At 36.1% G+C, this 20,480-nt stretch overlaps 2 protein-coding genes across 4 annotated transcripts in view; one reads left to right on the top strand and one right to left on the bottom strand.

Moving 5' to 3' along the window:
* The window catches only part of CTNNA3 (catenin alpha 3), a 1,736,704-nt gene that overhangs the window by 1,078,202 nt on the left and 638,022 nt on the right, over positions 1–20,480 (bottom strand). The window lies entirely within an intron of this gene.
* Positions 1–20,480, top strand: part of LRRTM3 (leucine rich repeat transmembrane neuronal 3) — a 179,934-nt gene that overhangs the window by 132,766 nt on the left and 26,688 nt on the right. The gene's annotated exons all lie outside the window — the stretch shown is intronic.

Here is a 20,480-nt window from a genome sequence, read left to right as displayed (position 1 = left end):
TGTTTGTTCTTGAATTCTAGGTCTTTGTTAAACATTTCTTGCATCTTCTCAGTCTTTGTCTCCATTCTTTTTCCAAGGTCCTGGATCGTCTTCACTATCATTATTCTGAATTCTTTTTCCGGGAGGCTGCCTATCTCCACTTCATTCAATCCTCCACAGGCTGCAGGATTGTACTTCTTCTTGCTTCTGCTGTCTGCCCTCTGGTGGATGAGGCTATCTAAGAGGCTCGTGCAAGCTTCCTGATGGGAAGTACTGGTGGTGTGTAGACCTGGGTGTTGCTCTTGTGGACAGAGCTCAGTAAAACTTTAATTCACTTGTCTGCTGATGTGTGGGGATGAGTTCCCTCCTTGTTGGTTGTTTGGATGGAGGCAACCCAGCACTGGAGCCTACAGGACCTTTTGTAGGGCTAATCGTGGACTCCAGGAGGGCTCACACCAAGGAGTACTTCCCAGAACTTCTGCTGCCAATGTCCTTTTCCTTGCAGTAAGCCACAGCCGGCCCCCACCTTTGCAGAAGACTCTCCAGCACCAGCAGGTAGGTCTGGTTCAGTCTCCTATGGGGTCATTGCTCCTTCCCCCTGTGTCCTGATGTGCACACTATTTTGTGTGTGCTCTCCAAGAGTGGAGTCTGTTTCTCCAGTCCTGTCGAAGTCCTGCAAACAAATCCTGCTAGCCTTCAACGTCTGATTCTCTGGGAATTCCTCCTCCCATGGCCAGACCCCCAGGTTAGGAAGCCTGATGTGGGGCTCAGAACCTTCAATCCAGTGGGTAGACTTCTGTGGTATAATTGTTCTCCAGTTTGTGAGTCATCCACCAAGCGGTACTGGGATTTGATTTTATTGTGACTGTGCCCCTCCTACCGTCTCAATGTAGCTTCTCCTTTGTCTTTGGATGTGGGGTATCTTTTTTGTGAGTTCTAGTATCTTCCTTTCAATGATTGTTCAGCAGTTAGTTGTGATTCTGGTGCTCCCGCAAGAGGGAGTGAGCACCTGTCCTTCTACTCTGCCATCTTGAACAAATCTTCACATTGTTTTATTTTATTTATTTTTAACATCTTTATTGGAGTATAATTGCTTTACAGCGTTGTGTTAGTTGCTGCTGTATAGCAAAGTGAATCAGCTATACATATACATATATCCCCAAATCTCCTCCCTCTTGTGTCTCCCTTCCACCTTCCCTATCCCACCCCTCTAGGTTGTCACAAAGCACCGAGCTGATCTCCCTGTACTATACAGCTGTTTCCCACTAGCTATCTATTTTACATTTGGTAGTGTATATATGTCCATGCCACTCTCTCACTTTGTCCCAGCTTCCCCTTCCCCCTCCCCATGTTCTCAAGTCCATTCTCTACATCTGCCTCTTTATTCCTGTCCTGCCCCTAGGTTCCTCAGAACCTTTTTTTTTTTTACTCAGCCATAAAAAGAAATGAAATTGAGTTATTTGTAGTGAGGTGGATGGAACGTGAGTCGGTCATACAGAGTGAAGTAAGTCAGAAAGAGAAAAACAAATACCATATGCTAACACATACATATGGAATCAAAAAAAAATTTTAAAGATTATAAAATTAATATACATTTTCTCCCTCTGATTTCCATTGCCTAGATTCTTTGCACTAAGTTATGATGCTCTGTTGAACATACTGCATGCAGAATGCATGCAGCACATGCCATGAAGTATCTGCAATGCGGATAAGAGGGAAGCATTATCCTTAATTTGCATATCACACTATACACAGTAACTAATTTGTCAAATATCAGACAATTTACATATTCTAGGCCTCCTTCCCTCCCTTTCTTGCAATTAGGTTCACTTTTTTTTTCTGCAACTGAATTTTATAGAGAGGAAAATATATCTTTAGCTAAGCTGGTGTAATTTGAAAATACACATATTAGATTTCTCCAAATGACTTAATGTTGAAAAAGAAAAAAAAGTGCACCTTCAGGTTAGATCGCAGAATGGATAGGGAGCTTAAAAGGCAAGCTCTGACTCTGAGAATTAAATTTAGCTTGCCAGTTCCTGTAGTGAAACATAAGACCACCTTCCCTCAGCAGCTCGAGTGGGGAGACATTGTTCTGCTGTCTCTCCAGGCTCCTTTGTACGCTGAGGCTGATGTGATTCTCCAGATTCATATCCTGCACAGAATTTAAACTATTTTTGTAAGTAACAGCAAGAGGAGTTTATTGACTTCTTCTCAGACTGAAAGCAGAAGTGACCACTTGCATCAAATAACCCATTTGGATTTTTAGCTTATTAAAAAGGGGGTGGATTGTGATTGATGTTAATTTTTATTCAACAGTCTCATCTATTCTGATATTTTAGTATCTTAGAATGTTTATGCAAAGCTTTATTTGGATTACTTACAGGACTGCGACTATTCTTTATTTGCCAAGGTAACAGCACAAATAACATTACTTGCAGAGGTAGGGGAGTCTTTCCCACAAATCAGCCCCACAAAAACAAACATTTATTTACTGAATTCTTAGAATAGCTACAAAGAAATATAAGACACAGTTACGGTTCTCAAGAACCTTATAACACAGGGACATAAAATATTTACAGGTACAATTAACCAATAAGGAAAGACAGTGATACAAGCAGTGCCACAAAGCCAAAACCATAGTGGAGATTTTGCCCTCACAGGAATGAGATCTCATTACCTGGGTGACTTATTATTCTTCTAGTTCTCAGTCTCTATCTCTAAAATGCAAAAGCTGGACTAGATTATCTCTAAATTCTCTCCCAATCTAAAAGTTTTAAGAACCTAATATCTACTCTCCTACACCAACCCCTCATAATTTTACTCTGTGTCCTATCGGTGGCAACCTACAGAAAATGGAAGTCAGTGGCTTCCCAAAAACATTCCCACTTATCTATTTCCTCTTAGACACTTTTAACAATTCATAGACCAAGAAGAAATGTAGTCCAATTTCTTCACATATTTATGAACAAGAGGAGTGAAATATTAATTACCCACGTACAAGATATATGCATTATGGTCTATCCACATATCTTTTAAATGTAATTTTATTTGAAGGGGCCATTGAGAGTCTAATTTTTAGATAAAGAAACAAGCTTACATAGTTACAAGCATTGAGGTTTTTCTCGACAGACCCTGCATTCTATGAACCTAATACTGTGTTTGAGTTCTCAAAAGACATGCAAAGGGATACACCAGCCAAGTGGTTAATTTTTTTAATTCCTGAGATGACTCTGACTGCAAATCACTGCCTCCTCCTGCCCTATATTTTCTAGATGAGATAACACAGAAGAACCCTTCCAACTTATTCACCACTCCTGCTCTATAACTAAGCTCCCTCTTGTGCTTAACTAGCCTGGCATCTCTTGGCCCCAGAAAAATAAATGGAATTTAGCAAGTAGAAATCATTCTAATCCAAACTGTACTTCCCCAAGTCTTACAGCCCAAAACGCCACAGCAGAGGGCACGTGGGGACTGAAAAAGAGAGCATTATCATAAATCCCTTCACTTCTTCCACTAAAGATCTCTTTATTCCAGCTAGTGATATTGTTTCAAACTACTCTACTATAGGTCCTAAATTGTTCTAGGGCCTCTCCATTAATAGGTTTAAGAGATGGAAGGATGGAGATGATGTTAACAACAAAACAACACAACTAGTAAACTGCAGTATGAACTAGAATCCATATTGTGTGGCTCCAAACCCACTGTTTTTTCTTCTCACATTTTGCTATCACCTGTAATTAAAATCACTCTTCCCTAAAAGTTTTAGTATTACATAAAATTAAAATTACCTTTTCCTAATCTGCTACTTTAAATAATACAGATTTTCCTTCATTAGCACATTTGACTTTTAAACAACATACACTGTCATATGTTAAGCATCAAAACTCCCTAACTGATTATTGTAATAAAGTTCAAACTTAAATTCAACTGATACAGTTTTCAAGTTTTCACAAGTGATGGTGCAGCCTGACAGAAAACAAGTTTTGCTGCTACATAAAAACAAAGTTAGCAAACCTTTCTCATATTTTGCTCCTGCTATTTTTCAAATGTTGATTTTAGTTCTAAGGTTAAGTTTTATCAATTGTAAGTATGATGCAATTGAAATAACAAATTTCCTTTGGCACACCTAACAGGGCAAAACATCTCAAATAGGATGTTCAGTGTACTTAAGTTGTATATACTTAAATTGACTATGTGTTTAAGGTATAAGGAAAAATAATATTAAAGATCTGGAATAGAAATTTATTCTGGGACACATACGAAGTGTTAGAGACATACCATCCTCAAACAGGAGCTTTGTAATAATGTTTTATAGCAATAATAATATAACTTCTTTATCATAATATTCTATTTTCTGAGAACCAACCATCTCTTAGAATATTAAGGTTTCTTCAGCTTTCACACAATTAACTTTAGTACAAGTAAGAAAGAAGAAGATTGCTTAAATACTGTGATGCACTGCTTCCCAAATAGGCCAATCCTAAAACAATACAAATACAGATACATAGGATATTCTCTGGAAAAATCTCATCACACTGAGCTGAGAAGAGATATAAGGAGTCTGAATTTTTTTTAAAGTGTCTCCAGAAATTCTTACTATCTGGAAAGCTTGGAGAAAATTATCATAATGGATTCAAAGCTAAATGCAAAGAATTTTAGATTATATTTACCAGGCTGCCCATCAGTCAGTAACTATATGCGTATCATTTGAACGAGCTTGAAATAGAGCTAGTACTAAAAATATTTCCTTCATTATCTATAATACAAGCAGCATAAATTCATTTATTTACTTCTTAAGCACTTTTTAAATTCCCTGGAAATGTTACCTGTCAGTATCTTTGAAGAATTAGATAATGGTCCTCTAAGAGCAAAAACAAATAGAAAAACAAAGGTAGTGGCAACCAGAGGGGTGAAAAGAATTTCATTCAAAGAACTGAAAGAGTAATTGATTCAGTTTCCCACTGAGATTAATCTTTTTAAAACCAAAACAAAATCTGGGGGCCAGAGATTTAAGTGAGCATAAGTTTATGTATGACTTTTGCTAGAAAGGGCTATATAACCATGATCATCTCCCAAAAGGTCAGTGAGAATTTAACCTTCCTTAATGACACATCTTAGAAATAGCAACTCCGTCCCCCATATGACCTATATATTTCTAAAAGAATTTGCTGGCCAAGTTCCTTAATTCTGTCCTTTTTAATAGATTCTAGACACAATATTTACAGTTTCAAAAGTAAGTAGGCCGGTATCCATAGCCCCTTTGTAATTCTACATACTCACATAAGAAGGTAGTGATGAATCAGAAAGTACTTCAAGATCAGTCAGCACCTCCTGGTTATAATAGAAACTTTGTTAATAATGAGGGTGTAACCCAATGATATAAATCTGTCACCAGAATTGAGGTATAAAAATTCATTGCAAGACATAAGGAAGGAATATATAGAATAAAAGTATTGAAATTTAATAAAAACATTAAACCTAGGGTCACTTTGGGTCTTTAATTGTAAACTCTTTTATCATGCAAAGCTAAGTGACTACAGAATCACATGACTGATACACCAAGCCAACCGGAGCTTTTTCTTCAATCTCTGGCCTAATGTCTCATTACAACATGAATTCCCCTCAAATTATACAAACAGGGGTTTAACAACTGTAACTTTTAAAAAGTGAATGATTGACTACTAATGGCTTTTAGGTTCCTTAATAGAAAAGGGCAATGTTCATATGATTAACCCCTTTCTTACTACTCTTCTCTCCAGGATGGATAGGATGCAGTATTCCCAAATGGTGGGAGATAGAAAAAAATGCGACAAATGGGAGAGGCATTATGAATAATATCTGGCACCATTTATCCTTCTTTCTGTTTAGTTGAAGTACTTTTCAATACTCTAGATGGCTTTAGGAGCAATCTTATCTCTCTTAATGGTGCCAACCCAGAAGCCTCAACTGTTCACCAATACTTCTTTTCAGTAGTTGTGAGATAGAGAGACCAATATTTCTCTAGAGACCTGTTGGGACTTTATAGGAACTATTGGGAATCTTGCAAATGACCCTCACTATAATGTTAAAATCTACCATATAGGTAAATCCCCTTCATTTATAAGATAACTCATCTCCAAAAATATTACCACAATAAATTTTTCTAATTTCAGTTAAACACTAAAACATAGTTGACTTTGTTATAAAGAGATTAATTAATCAGGATATCACATTTTTTATTTTATCAAATAGAAGCAGTAAAAATAGAGGGAAAATTTGTATTTCAGAGCTACTAAGTCCTGAGTCCAGATTCCAGCTTCACCTCTTCCTACCTGTGTATTTTTGAAACAGGCTGTTTGAGTCTCAACTTTCTACATAAAGTGTGGCACCCAGCATGGAACATAAGTCAGTTCTTTTCCCTTTCACAGTGCTTTCATGAGTTTAGGTATTACAGCTGCTCATAGTTTCCCATCAGGTTATATTATTGGAATAAATCTAATAAAGCATAAGGTTTGTGGGTGGAGATTAAAAAGAGAGTGGTGGAATTACTAGATACAGAAAGCAAGGCTGGACAGAGATATATTACAGAACTTTTCACCGTTCCCACTACAAAGGAATAATTAAGAAAACAAAGAGGTAGGTATTGTTTTGAGCAAAAGGACTAAGATAATGAAAAGGAAGACTGCAAAGATGAAACGGAGGCAATGCTGTGAGCCGGCTAGGATGGTACAGAAAATTTCTATGCAATAAAAATTTAACATGACACAAAATTTAATTGATAGAACATTCTGAAGGCAGACAATGCTTCAGAAAAGATAGATGGGATATCACTTAACATGAGCTTTATTCTTTGTAAGAATTTGCTGGCATTTTTGTGGGAGTGAGGCCTGGGAATTTCAGCCCTCAGAGCTAACACTGATCAGAGAAGGAAAGGTTCTTAAAAGCCATAAAAATATCAGGGGTATCTTAAATTTCCCAAACAACTACCATATCCCTAATGACAAAACTGCTATTGTAAATGACTTTTCTATAATCCATCATGAATATGGATTTAGTTATTGGTGGGGGATTATGGTCAGGGAGGAATATTTTCATGTTTTATTTACACTGATAATAACATATTTTCTCATGAGTATACTACTATATTCTCACGTCACCTCTTATGTACTATCACCACCATATATATGTATTATATTGTTGAGACGGGGATGGAAGAATACTTGTAAAATATTGAAAAGAACAATATCATGTTCTTAAGTCCTCTAAGAAAATAAAAAGTTACCTTACCGACAGCAAAATAAATACTGTCTTCCATGCATGGAGCTGATGTTACATAAGAGTTGATTATCTGAACCTTAACGGTGGCCATAAAATATGGTTGGTATACAAGTTCTAATTCAAGATAAAATGTCTTATACCAATGTCTAATGAACTAAAATATTTATTCTAAAATCTCCAGATTAAGAAAACATTCTTCATTTAAATCAAGCTTAAAATGTTCAAGGAAAATCGACATTCAAATTAGGAATGATACACTGGCCTGGAGAATGGTCAAACTGTAAATTTATAGGTTTGCTTTTGAGAAAAGATGCATGTCTTATTGCACACTACAGGTAACATGAATAAATGTCTTTAAAAGGTCAACATTTTGAAAAGTAAAATCACTTTGCTCAGTAAAGTTTTGTAAAACATTTTATTATGACTGTAGTTTTTTTCACCCTAAATTTTCAGATAATGGGAAGGAAAGTTGCTCCAAAATATGAAAATAATAGTACTTCAACATAACATACTATTAACAGTTGCCAAACTCCATAAACTTATACAATGTTCCTTAACAAAATCAAAATTGTCTCTTAACTTTTTAAGTAAGTAGCTTACTTAAGTTATTTTCCAGTCAGTTCATTTTATTTATAATACTAATCTGATGATCAATTAAATAATGAGAATAACCATGTTATGTATACCCTATAAATATTAGTTCAATAGGCTTAGCAATAAGAATTTACTTTTCTTCAAAAATATCACAAAATTAATACTTTCCAACATGAGCCATAAAGAAAAAGCTACATTTTATAACATTACAACTATACCTGCCTCTGTTTACACAAGATTATTCAACAGATCTAGCTTCAGGATATATGTATAGACATGTGCTAGCACTTCCACTGGTATCAGCTGGGCATTCTGGGAGGATGACTGCTATTCTTCTGTTGGGTAGCACAGGGGTGCCTGCGGACCTACTGGGGCCTGATTAAGGGGAATATGTTTGGGACTTCCTTTTTGGGTAGAGGGCTATATTTCTCTGGTTTGCAGTGACATCTGTGTATAGTTAGTTACTGCTACTCTTGATGGTGTAGGAATGGGTTCCAGTAATATTCCTACCATTCAGTTTTGTAACTAATTTTCTGTTCACAATTTCGTATTCTTTTTTTTAAGAATCCCAGATAATTTTAATACCAAAACAAAAACAAACAAACAAAAACTAATGGAATGTAACAATGAATCAAAAGAATAATATACCAGGAGGTTATTCCACAAATGATACAATATAAAATATGGTTAAATATCAGAAATAATATATTTATAATTTATTACAAAGAAAAATAATGACCCAGTAAGACCACACCAATTGGTGCTTAAACAACACTCTTAAAATTGTGCAGCCATTATTTTTTTTTAACATCTTTACTGGAGTATAATTGCTTTACAGTGGTGTTAGTTACTGCTTTATGACAAATTGAATCAGCTATACATATACATATGTTCCCATATCTCTTCCCTCTTGCGTCTCCCTCCCACCCTCCCTCTCCCACCCGTCTAGGTGGTCAAAAAGCACGAAGCTATCTCCCTGTGCTATGCAGCTGCTTCCCACTAGCTATCTATTTTACATTTGGTAGTGTATATAAGTCCATGCCACTCTCTCACTTCGTCCCAGCTTACACTTCCCCTTCCTGTGTCCTCAAGTCCATTCTCAACATCTGCGTCTTTATTCCTGTCCTGCCCCTAGGTTTTCAGAACCATTTTTTTTTCTTTTGAGATTCCATATATATGTGTTAGCATATGGTATTTATTTTTCTATTTCTGACTTACTTCACTCTGTATGACAGACTCTAGGTCCATTCACCTCACTACAAATAACTCAGTTTCATTTCTTTTTATGGCTGAGTAATAGTCCATTGTATATATGTGCCACATCTTCTTTATCCATTCATCTGTTGATGGACACTTAGGCTACTTCCATGTCCTGGTTATTGTAAATAGAGCAGCAATGAATACTGTGGTACATGACTCTTTCTGATTTATGGTTTTCTCAGGGTATACGCCCAGTAGTGGGACTGCTGGGTCATATGGTAGCTCTATTTTTAGATTTTTAAGGAACCTCCATAATGTTCTCCATAGTGGCTGTATCAATTTACATTCTCACCAGCAGTGTAAGAGGGTTCCCTTTTCTCCACACCTTCTCCAGCATTAATTGTTTGTAGATTTTTTGATGATGGCCATTCTGGCCAGTGTGAGGTGATACCTCATTGTAGTTTTCATTTGCATTTCTCTAATGATTAGTGATATTGGGCATCCTTTCATGTGTTTGTTGGCAATCAGTATATCTTCTTTGGAGAAATGTCTATTTAGGTGTTCTGCCCATTTTTGGATCGGGTTGTTTATTTTTTTGATATTGAGCTGCATGAGCTGCTTGTAAATTTTGGAGATTAATCCTTTGTCAGTTGTTTCATTTGCAAATATTTTCTCTCATTATGAGGGTTGTCTTTTCGTCTTATGGTTTCCTTTGCTGTGCAAAAGTTTTTAAGTTTCATTAGGTCCCATTTGTTTATTTTTGTTTTTATTTTCATTTCTCTAGGAGGTGTGTCAAAAAGGATCTTGCTGTGATTTATGTCATAGAATGTTCTGCCTATGTTTTCCTCTAAGAGTTTTACAGTGTCTGCTCTTACATTTAGGTCTTTAATCCATTTTGAGTTTATTTTTGTGTACGGTGTTAGGGAGTGTTCTGATTTCATTCTTTACATGTAGCTGTCCAGTTTTCCCAGCACCACTTAGTGAAGAGGCTGTCTTTTCTCCATTGTATATTCTTGCCTCCTTTTATCAAAAATAAGGTGACCATAGGCGCATGGGTTTATCTCTGGCCTTTCCCTCCTGTTCCATTGATCTATATTTTTGTTTTTGTGCCAGTACCATACTGTCTTGGTTACTGTAACTTTGTAGTATAGTCTGAAGTCCAGGAGCTTGATTCCTCCAGTTTTTCTTTCTCAAGATTGCTTTAATTTCTTTCATCAGTGTCTTATAGTTTTCTGCATACAAGTCTTTTGTCTCCTTAGGTAGGTTTATTCCTAGGTATTTTATTCTTTTTGTTGCAGTGGTAAATGGGAGTGTTTCCTTAATTTCTCTTTCAGATTTTTCATCATTAGTGTATAGGAATGCAAGACATTTCTGTGCATTAATTTTGTAACCTGCTACTTTACCAAATTCATTGATTAGCTCTAGTAGTTTTCTGGTAGCATCTTTAGAATTCTCTATGTAGAGTCTCCTGTCATCTGCAAACAGTGACAGCTTTACTTCTTTTCCAATTTGGATTACTTTTATTTCTTTTTCTTCTCTGATTGCTGTGACTAAAACTTCCAAAACTATGTTGAATAATAGTGGTGAGAGTGGGCAACTTTGTCTTGTTCCTGACCTTAGAGGAAATGGTTTCAGTTTTTCACCATTAAGAATGATGTTGGCTGTGGGTTTGTCATATATGGCCTTCATTATGTTGAGGTAAGTTCCCTCTATGCCTACTTCTGGAGGGTTTTTATCATAAGTGCGTGTTGAATTTTGTCAAAAGCCTTTTCTGCATTTACTGAGATGATCATATGGTTTTTCTCCTTCAATTTGTTAACATGGTGTATCACATTGATTGATTTGCATATATTGAAGAATCCTTGCATCCCTGGGATAAATTCCACTTGATCATGGTGTATGATCCTTTTAATGTATTGTAGGATTCTGTTTGCTAGTATTTTGTTGAGGATTTTTGCATCTATATTCATCAGTATCTAATTTTATCTAATTCTAATCTGATGAATATCTAATTCATCAGATATTGGTCTGTAATTTTCTTTTTTTGCAGTATCTTTGTCTGGTTTTGGTATCAGGGTGATGGTGGCCTCACAGAATGAGTTTGGGAGTGTTCCTTCCTCTGCAATTATTTGGAAGAGCTTGAGAAGGATGGGTCTTAGCTCTTCTCTAAATGTTTGATAGAATTTGCCTGTGAAGCCATCTGGTCCTGGGCTTTTGTTTGTTGGAAGATTTTAAATCACAGTTTCAATTTCAGTGCTTGTGATTTGTCTGTTCATATTTTCTATTTCTTCCTGGTTCAGTCTCAGAAGGTTGTGCATTTCTAAGAATTTGTCCATTTCTTCCAGGTTGTCCACTTTATTGGCATAGAGTTGCTTGTAGTAATCTCTCATGATCCCTTGTATTTCTGCAGTGTCAGTTGTTACTTCTCTTGTTTCATTTCTAATTCTACTGATTTGAGTCTTCTCCCTTTTTTTCTTGATGAGTCTGGCTAATGGTTTATCCATTTTGTTTATCTTCTCAGAGAACCAGCTTTTAGTTTTATTGATCTTTGCTACTGTTTCCTTCATTTCTTTTTCAATTATTTCTGATCTGATCTTTATGATTTCTTTTCTTCTGCTAACTTTGGGGTTGTTTTATTCTTCTTTCTCTAATTGCTTTAGGTGTAAGGTTAGGTGGCTTATTTGAGATGTTTCTTGTTTCTTGAGGTAGAACTGTATTGCTATAAACTTCCCTCTTAGAACTGTTTTTGCTGCATCCCATAGGTTCTGGGTCACAGGGTTTTCACTGTCATTTGTTTCCAGGTATTTTTTGATTTCTTCTTTGATTTCTTCAGTGACCTCTTGGTTATTTAGTAGTGTATTGTTTAGCCTCCATGTGTTTCTATTTTTTACAGATTTTTTCCTGTAATTGATATCTAGTCTCATAGTGTTGTGGTCGGAAACGATACTTGACACGATTTCAATTTTCTTGAATCTACCAAGGCTAGATTTGTGACCCAAGATATGATCTATCCTGGAGAATGTTCCATGAGCACTTGAGAAGAAAGTTTATTCTGTTGTTTTTGGATGGAATGTCCTATAAATATCAATTAGGTCCATCTTGTTTAATGTATCATTTAAAGCTTGTGTTTCCTTATTTATTTTCATTTTGGATGATCTGTCCATTGGTGAAAGTGGGGTGTTAAAGTCCCCTACTATGATTGTGTTACTGTCAATTTCCCCTTTTATGGCTGTTAGCATTTGCCTTATGTATTAAGGTGCTCCTATGTTGGGTGCATAAATATTTACAATCGTTATATCTTCTTCTTGGATGATCCCTTGATCTTATGTAGTATCCTTCTTTGCCTCTTGTAATTGGTTTTATTTTAAAGTCAGTTTTATCAGTTTTTGTCTGATATGAGAATTTCAACTCCAGCTTTCTTGTGATTTCCATTTGCATGGAATATCTTTTTCCATCCCCTCACTTTCAGTCTGTATGGGTCCCTAGGTCTGAAGTGGGTCTCTTGCAGGCAGCATGTATATGGGTCTTGTTTTTGTATCCATTCAGCCAGTCTATGTCTTGTGCTTGGAGCATTTAATCCATTTACATTTAAGGTAGTTACTGATATGTATGTTCCTATTACCATTTTCTTAATTGTTTTGGGTTTGTTATTGTAGGTCTTTTCCTTCTCTTTTGTTTCCTGCCTAGAGAAGTTCCTTTAGCATTTGTTGTAAAGCTGGTTTGGTGGTGCTGAATTCTCTTAGCTTTTGCTTGTCTGTAAAGGTTTTAATTTCTCCATCAAATCTGAATGAGATCCTTGCTGGGTAGAGTAATCTTGGTTGTAGGTTCTTCCCTTTCATCACTTTAAATATGTCCTGCCACTCCCTTCTGCCTTGCAGAGTTTATGCTGAAAGTTCAGCTGTTAACCTTATGGGGATTCCCTTGTATGTTATTTGTGTTTTTTCCCTTGCTGCTTTTAATATTTTTTCTTTGTATTTAATTTTTGATAGTTTGATTAATATGTGTCTTGGCGTGTTTCTCCTTGGATTTATCCTGTATAGGACTCTCTGCGCTTCCTGGACTTGATTGACTATTTCCTTTCCCATATTAGGGAAGTTTTCAACTATAATCTCCTCAAGTATTTTCTCAGTCCCTTTCTTTTTCTCTTCTTCTTCTGGGACCCCTATAATTCGAATGTTGGTGCGTTTAATGTTGCCCCAGAGGTCTCTGAGACTCTCAATTCTTTGCATTCTTTTTTCTTTATTCTGCTCTGCAGTAGTTATTTCCACTATTTTATCTTGCAGGTCACTTATCCGTTCTTCTGCCTCAGTTATTCTGCTATTGATTCCTTGTAGAGAAATTTTAATTTCATTTGTTGTGTTGTTCATCATTGTTTGTTTGCTCTTTAGTTCTTCTAGGTCCTTGTTAAACGTTTCTTGTATTTTCTCCATTCTATTTCCAAGATCTTGGATCATCTCTACTATCATTATTCTCAATTCTTTTTCAGGTAGACTGCCTATTTCCTCTTCATTTGTTTGGTCTGGTGGGTTTTTACCTTGCTCCTTCATCTGCTGTGTGTTCCTCTGTCTTCTCATTTTGCTTAACTTACTTTGTTTGGGGTCTCCTTTTCACAGGCTGCAGGTTCATAGTTCCCGTTGTTTTTGGTGTCTGCCCCCAGTGGCTACGGTTGGTTCAGTGGGTTGTGTAGGCTTCCTGGTGGAGGGGACTGATGCCTGTGTTCTGGTGGATGAGGCTGGATCTTGTCTTTCTGGTGGGCAGGACTGTGTCCAGTGATGTGTTTTGGGGTGTCTGTGACCTTATTGATTTTAGGCAGCCTCTCTGCTAATGAGTGGGGTTATGTCCCTGTCTTGCTAGTTGTTTGGCATAGGGTGTCCAGCACTATAGCTTGCTGGTTGTTGAGTGGAGCTGGGGCTTAGAGTTGAGATGGAGATCTCTGGGATAGCTTCCACCGTTTGATATTACGTGTAGCCGGGAGGTCTCTGGTGGACCAGTGTCCTGAACTCGGCTCTCCCACCTCAGAAGCACAGGCCTGACACCCAGCTGGAGCACCAAGACCCTGTCAGCCACACGGCCAGGTACGTGGGGAGTGTCTTGCCTTTTGAGAAGTCTGAGGTCTTCTGTCAGCATTTAGTAGGTGTTCTGTAGGAGTTTTTCCACATGTAGATGTATTTCTGATGTATTTGTGGGGTGGAAGGTGATCTCCATGTCTTACTCCTCCGCCATCTTGAAGGTCTACAGGTAGACTTATTTTAACAACGACTTACTGGAAAGCACTTACAAAATGTGGATGCATGAGATAGCATACAGCAGTGCAAAGTAAAAAGTGCTTCATAATAATTCTGATGCCAATTACATGTCCAATTTTTTTTTAAGATATATTAGTTGCCACTTCTTATATTAAATGATTTGGGGAAACAGCAGTAATCTGAAAAAACAGGGAAAAACTGACAATCTAAGCAGATAAACAGTATATAGTAAATATTTATGATTTGGAAAAGTCAGGGATCTCAATCAAGGAGTTAGATTTGTTAAAGCAAAGAGCATAAGTACTGTAAGTTCCAGTAGAGAGGCAGGGTAACGAGATCACTCTAGCTGGCAGAAACAGGCAAGTAAACAGGCAGAAACCAAGTTTAGATGCAGGAGAAGCTATCACTGCCAGGGAGATATAAAGTGGCACCACTGAAAGAATTGTGACTAATGAATATCTGCCTTAGTTTTAGATAATACATATAACATGGCTTCACCCTCCTAGCAGTACTTTCATGAATAAATATTCAAGCATCTGGTATGTACAAAGTCACACATACAATTGGCATGAGCCAAGTGAGGTAGACCTGCATTATATATAAAATCTTATATAATTTGTGTCACTAGAAACTTTTATTGGAAGGATGGTTAGGCTAGATCTCTAAGGTGTTGAATCCTACAAGATCTTTAAAAAGAAAGTCCCAGAAGGATCATGTTAGCAATCAATCTAATACCCTGGACTCCTCTAGAAGGCAAGTGACCTAATGATATACTCATGTGTCCATTTATACCCTGTTCCTGCATCCACGCATGCGCACACACACACATGCACATACACAACACAGCAACATACCAAAAAGAACACATCTATCTGGATGGAACTCTAGTGTCACATGGCACTGTGCATGCATTCATTAGCAAAATCATATGTAATATATCTGATATTTTAACCTTTCACTTAATAGTTTTATTTCTTTTTAGCCTTTGAGTCATCTTCCCAAGCTTGTTAATCTATCAATTTGTTTTTTTCTTGAGTATGGAAAACTACTTTTTCTTCATATCATTCTGACATCTAAATTGTTAAAATTCCATGCATTTCATCATGATTGTGTCCTGTAATGTCTGAAATCTTGGGTTGCTGAATCTGCCTTGTATCCAAAGCTATACTATATATTAGCATTCTACTTAGGTTTAATTTCATTTTCTAAAATGATTGTTTCTTTAAACTCCATAAATAAATATGCAGAGCATATTTATTGCTAGTACCAGTGTAATTGAAACTACCAAACTCTAGGGAATTTTTATGAATTTATAAGATTCAGAATAAATTATTTTTAAGAGAATTGAAGGATGTTTAAGTTCACGTTTAATTTTTTATCATTTATAGTCCCTCAATTATTACTCAGCATTTTTGCATACAATTAAATGTGTAAGCTTTATTGATAGTAATTCTCTATAACATCCCTAATTATAACAAAGTAATTTTGACTTGTTCTCCTTACTCAACAGTTCATGTTTTAATTTCTGTGCATGTCAATAAGGTTATTCACAGAAGCCAAAGGAAATGTATTTCTTAAGGGTTTGTTTTGCTAACTAAGTTACATGGGGAATAAGGAATTCAGTTAGAATGAGTTGTGTTTGAGATGCTTATTGGAATCTGAGTGTATGACATTCTTGAATTAGGTATGGAAGATGATAGTCATTCCAATCTCACTTTTATTTCATATACATATGATGAGATGACTTCTTCTAAGTCAGAGGGTAGGATGAATTCTCTGGGAAATTCATACATACATAGTCACAGGCAATTTTCAGCTAGATCTGAAAATTATGTGAGGTAGGCAGGACTTTCAATAAGGAAAAGGAGTGTAACTATGCAGGCCCTACTTGGAGTTGTAGAAGACCTATATAATTTTCTCAGCCTCCATATGCCACCAGCACCTATGCCCCTACATAGCAAGTCTAATAAAACATAAGTGAACATGTGGCATCCACAAAGCAGAGCAATGTCCATGATCCCACAACACAAAGTACAAGGTTCAAGGCACTACTATTCCCTCTTACACCTGGGAAATGTCATTTTTTTTCCCTAAAAGGAAAAGGTAACAGAGGCGTATCAGGAGACACAGTTTCCAATTCCAGATTGACCATATACCTGCTCTATGGCCTTGGGCAACTATTTGACTTCTATGAATCTCTGTTTCATCATCTGAAAATCAAGGCTAATAATTCCTATCTTCTTAGAGTTGTGATAAAAATAAAAGATATCATGAAAATGAGGGGCCTCATAATCAATAAAAGCTCTATATAACAGCATTGATTATTTTCTCAACGCTTTATAGGTATAGGTTTTTTCAATCTTGTGGCACAGAAAAGAAAATAAATACTGAAAGGTATTATGACAGGAACTAGCTAGCTGCTTACCAAATCTGTTTCATCTTCTTCCTGGGCTCACAGAAAGTTTACATTTCTCTGTTCCCTTCCAGTTAGAAATGGCCATAGCACTGCATTCTAACCAACGGAACCTGAAAGAAGTGATGTGGAATACTTCCAGTCTTAGGCCATAAACATTTCCCATTCCAGGTTTTCCATGCCCTTTCCCCACCCAGGGGCTAAATGTAGAGGACTCCAAGGGCCTAGAAATGGCTGAGCAACAAGGGAAAGGAGGTATATCTCTGAATGACAAAGTGGAAAGCCTCTTACCAACTAGGGAAGGTAATTTTGGATTTTACATGTACAACTTATATCATTTAGTAGTATCTTAGGTAAGACAGGGATATAGAAAAGTTAAGTGTCAAAAGAAATAAGTTCTGGAGATTTAATGTACGACATGGTGGTTGCAGTTAATAATACTGTATTGTATATATGAAATTTGCTAAGAGAGTAGTATTGTGTTCTCGCCACAAAAAAGAAGGTAACTATGTGAGATGATGAGTGTGTTAATTAACTTGACTGTGATAAAGCATTTCATAAAGTATATGTATATTAAATCATTACTTTGTACACCTTTTAAAAATGGCATTGTACAACACAGAATATACCCAATTTTAATTTGTCCTTCATACCTCATAATAGCTGGGGGGGGGGGGGGGGAAACTACTGCCCTGGAGCAGGATGCCATTCAGAAACAATGCCATCGAGAATATTGATGTCAACTCTTACTGCCATGTTTTGACAAAATACTGTTATAGTAAGTCCTGTTTTAGAGAACTGATGGTCTATGAGGAACTTTAGGGTTTGTAGAACACTTTCAGTTTTCTCAGTCATCCTGGGGGATCATGAGGGGACTGAGTTAAGTTCTAACTTTCTCAACACCATCATTCCTTTCCCTATAGCCACTGCTGCTCTTGCTGAAATCACAGGTTCTCTAAAATATAGAGTTAGCCATGCATTTCTTGATCAAAACAAAGACAAAAACAAATAAACAAAAATCAAAGCATCCTTTAAAAAAGCCAAAATATCAAGTCTAGACTTAAAACATCTGCAGTTACCTTGAAATCTCAAATCATTAAATAATAAAAACCACGAATGTGGTTTTCTCATCTTGAATATTTATTAAGCAAGCAACATCGTTTTTGCCTTTCTGCCTTCTACTCTTTTTTCTCATTTTGGAAAGATTTTGTGTGTGAATTATAATATTACATGTTATTGTAGCTCTTAGATGAACCCCCTCTAGCTTACCATCTAGTATAGAGATATATGTAAATAAATAATAATATTATAATATAGAAAACCTTCCTTTAATTTAATTTTAAAATGAAGGGTAATGGTAAAGTAATATGGATGTTTGGGCATGGCCAAGATTTCTTTGGACAGAGAATATAAGATTTATTAATGTGACACTGAGCTATAACCTAAGCTAAGATTTAGATAAGTGAAGAATGGCATCAGACAGAAGATTTTATATTTCAGGAACCAAGAACTTCACAACCATAAGCCTACAGGCTGGACAAGAGCTGAACAGGAAGCTCAGCTTAGCTATAGCATGGCACAAATGATGACTCTAATGCTACATACAAGATCTCTATCATACAGGTAAAGTTAGGCCTCTAAGTTTGTTATTGCATTATGGAATAACTTTATGTAAAAACAATAATGCAGTCTACTGGGAGCTCCCCATGTAAGTCTGAGCTCATAATGTCATAAGTTTTAAGACCTCTACTGATTTGTTGTATAATGTGAATAAGTTGCACTGTATAACAAAACAGCTCCTCACCAGTAAAACTGGAATTAAAAAAAAATTACCCAAACAAGAAGGCTGTGAGCAATAAGTGACAACACTACATAATCAGAGTAAAGTTCTGCCTAAAGGCAAAACGACTGAAGTCCACTGAACCAGGAAGCATAGTACCAACAGGACAGACTTCTGGTTTACCAACAATACCGTAAGAATACAAAGCAACAGAAGAAGACAATATAATTTGTGGTATTTTAATTATATAATTTAGTCTCATGTATTTGTCTCTAAAGAACAAGGATTATTTTCATAAAGATTGTAAAGACTGTAATAAGGAGACTTTTTACTTAGAGGTCTTCTGATTTAGTCCACTGAACTCAGATGGATCTGCATTCAAATATCTCAAAGGCATGCTTAAAATATATATTTTAAAAAGTACTATGTGAACACTCTCTAAAATCTAACCAAGAACCACAATAGCATTTCCCATCCTTACCTATTAAGAAATACTTATCATGAAAACCCAATCTCTCTCACTTCAAATGTAGATTTTTCTTCCCACGTTTGTTTCTCATAATCCCTCAGGTAACATGTTTGAAGAAGTACCACAGCTTTCTCTTCCTTGGTTAAATAATGAACCCTCTCTTTAAAATGAAAATTTTGTTTATATAGGTGATTAGGTGCCACTGAATGGCAACCACTTCTGAATGAAGATGCTTTGAGTATATTTGTATGATCTGAGTGCTTATTTCTTCCCAGAAAATCATTATGCATTCATAAACTGTGAATAAAAACCACATAAGACACAAGCATGACAATCAGTTTTCACAAGCTATATTAAGCAAAATACCATGGAAGTAAAACAAAATTTAAGCATATATGTATATTCACACATTTGTGTGTGTGTCAGAACTATTTTGCTGCAAGTGAAATAAATAAATCATTTTGATTTAATACTGCCTATTTAATATTCATTGAGCAATAGAGCATACACTAAAAGCTTAATAAACCCCCCAAATCATTTGCGTATATTCATTTTATTCATTATTCAATACTTCAAAGAAAATTGCTTGTTTCCTATAATAACATTTCTATAAATCATTTCCAGACCAGTGATTGGTCAACAAATTTTGACATATCTCAGGTTGGAAATATGTGCATGAAAATGCTTACTGCTTGAAAGATAAGTTTAATTTTATTTCAAGTAAATAAATTTAGATAATAATTTAGACCAATGTTCCCCAAACTAACCTGATATAAAGAATCTTCCAGCTCTTTTTCTAAAGAATGTCCATGGTAGGGGCCAGGAGTAAGTATGTTAAGAAGCACTCAAGTGATTCAAAATGAGAAAACACAGATTCAGACTAAACTGAGTACTCCTACTCATTCATTCATGCAGTCATCAATTCATTGTTTTATTCATTCAACCTTGGCACACTTGTGTGCTGGATATAATAGGATAAATAAAACATACTCCCAGTATCACAAATAAGTTCAATGAAATACGATAAATTATTGATTGAAAATAGGTACAGGGTTGCAGTGGGTACACAAAGGAAGGGGTTGTTAATTTTACCTGACAGGTAAAGGTCAGTTCTGGCTTCACAGAGAAAATAGCAGTTGAACCAAATCTCAAAAATGAATAAGCGTTCACTGAGGCAAGAATTGAAGAATGAATATCCTACTAAGAGAAACCAATGCTGGCACCATTGTGCAAAATAAATTGGCTGAGTATGAAATTAGAAAACAGATCTTTTGTGGCAACTATTTGGAGAAATGATGAGGGCCAGACAAAACTAAGCTGAAGCAATGAGAAACGGTTAGAGAAGAAGAGAAGAATATGCAAAATTAAGAAGGAAGGATTCAGGGCAGGGGAAATGGGGAGTTGCTATTCAATTGGTATAGTTCCAGTTATGCAAGATGATTAAATTCTAGAGATATGCTGCTATACAACATTGTGCCTATAGTTAACAATACTGTATTACACACTTAAAAATTTGTTAGGAGGGTAGATCTCATGTTGTGT

Source organism: Balaenoptera ricei, chromosome 16, assembly GCF_028023285.1.
Source record: "Balaenoptera ricei isolate mBalRic1 chromosome 16, mBalRic1.hap2, whole genome shotgun sequence".
Lineage (NCBI taxonomy): Eukaryota > Metazoa > Chordata > Mammalia > Artiodactyla > Balaenopteridae > Balaenoptera > Balaenoptera ricei.
Note: the sequence above shows the minus strand (reverse complement) of the source record. Positions and strands in the feature narration are given on the sequence as shown.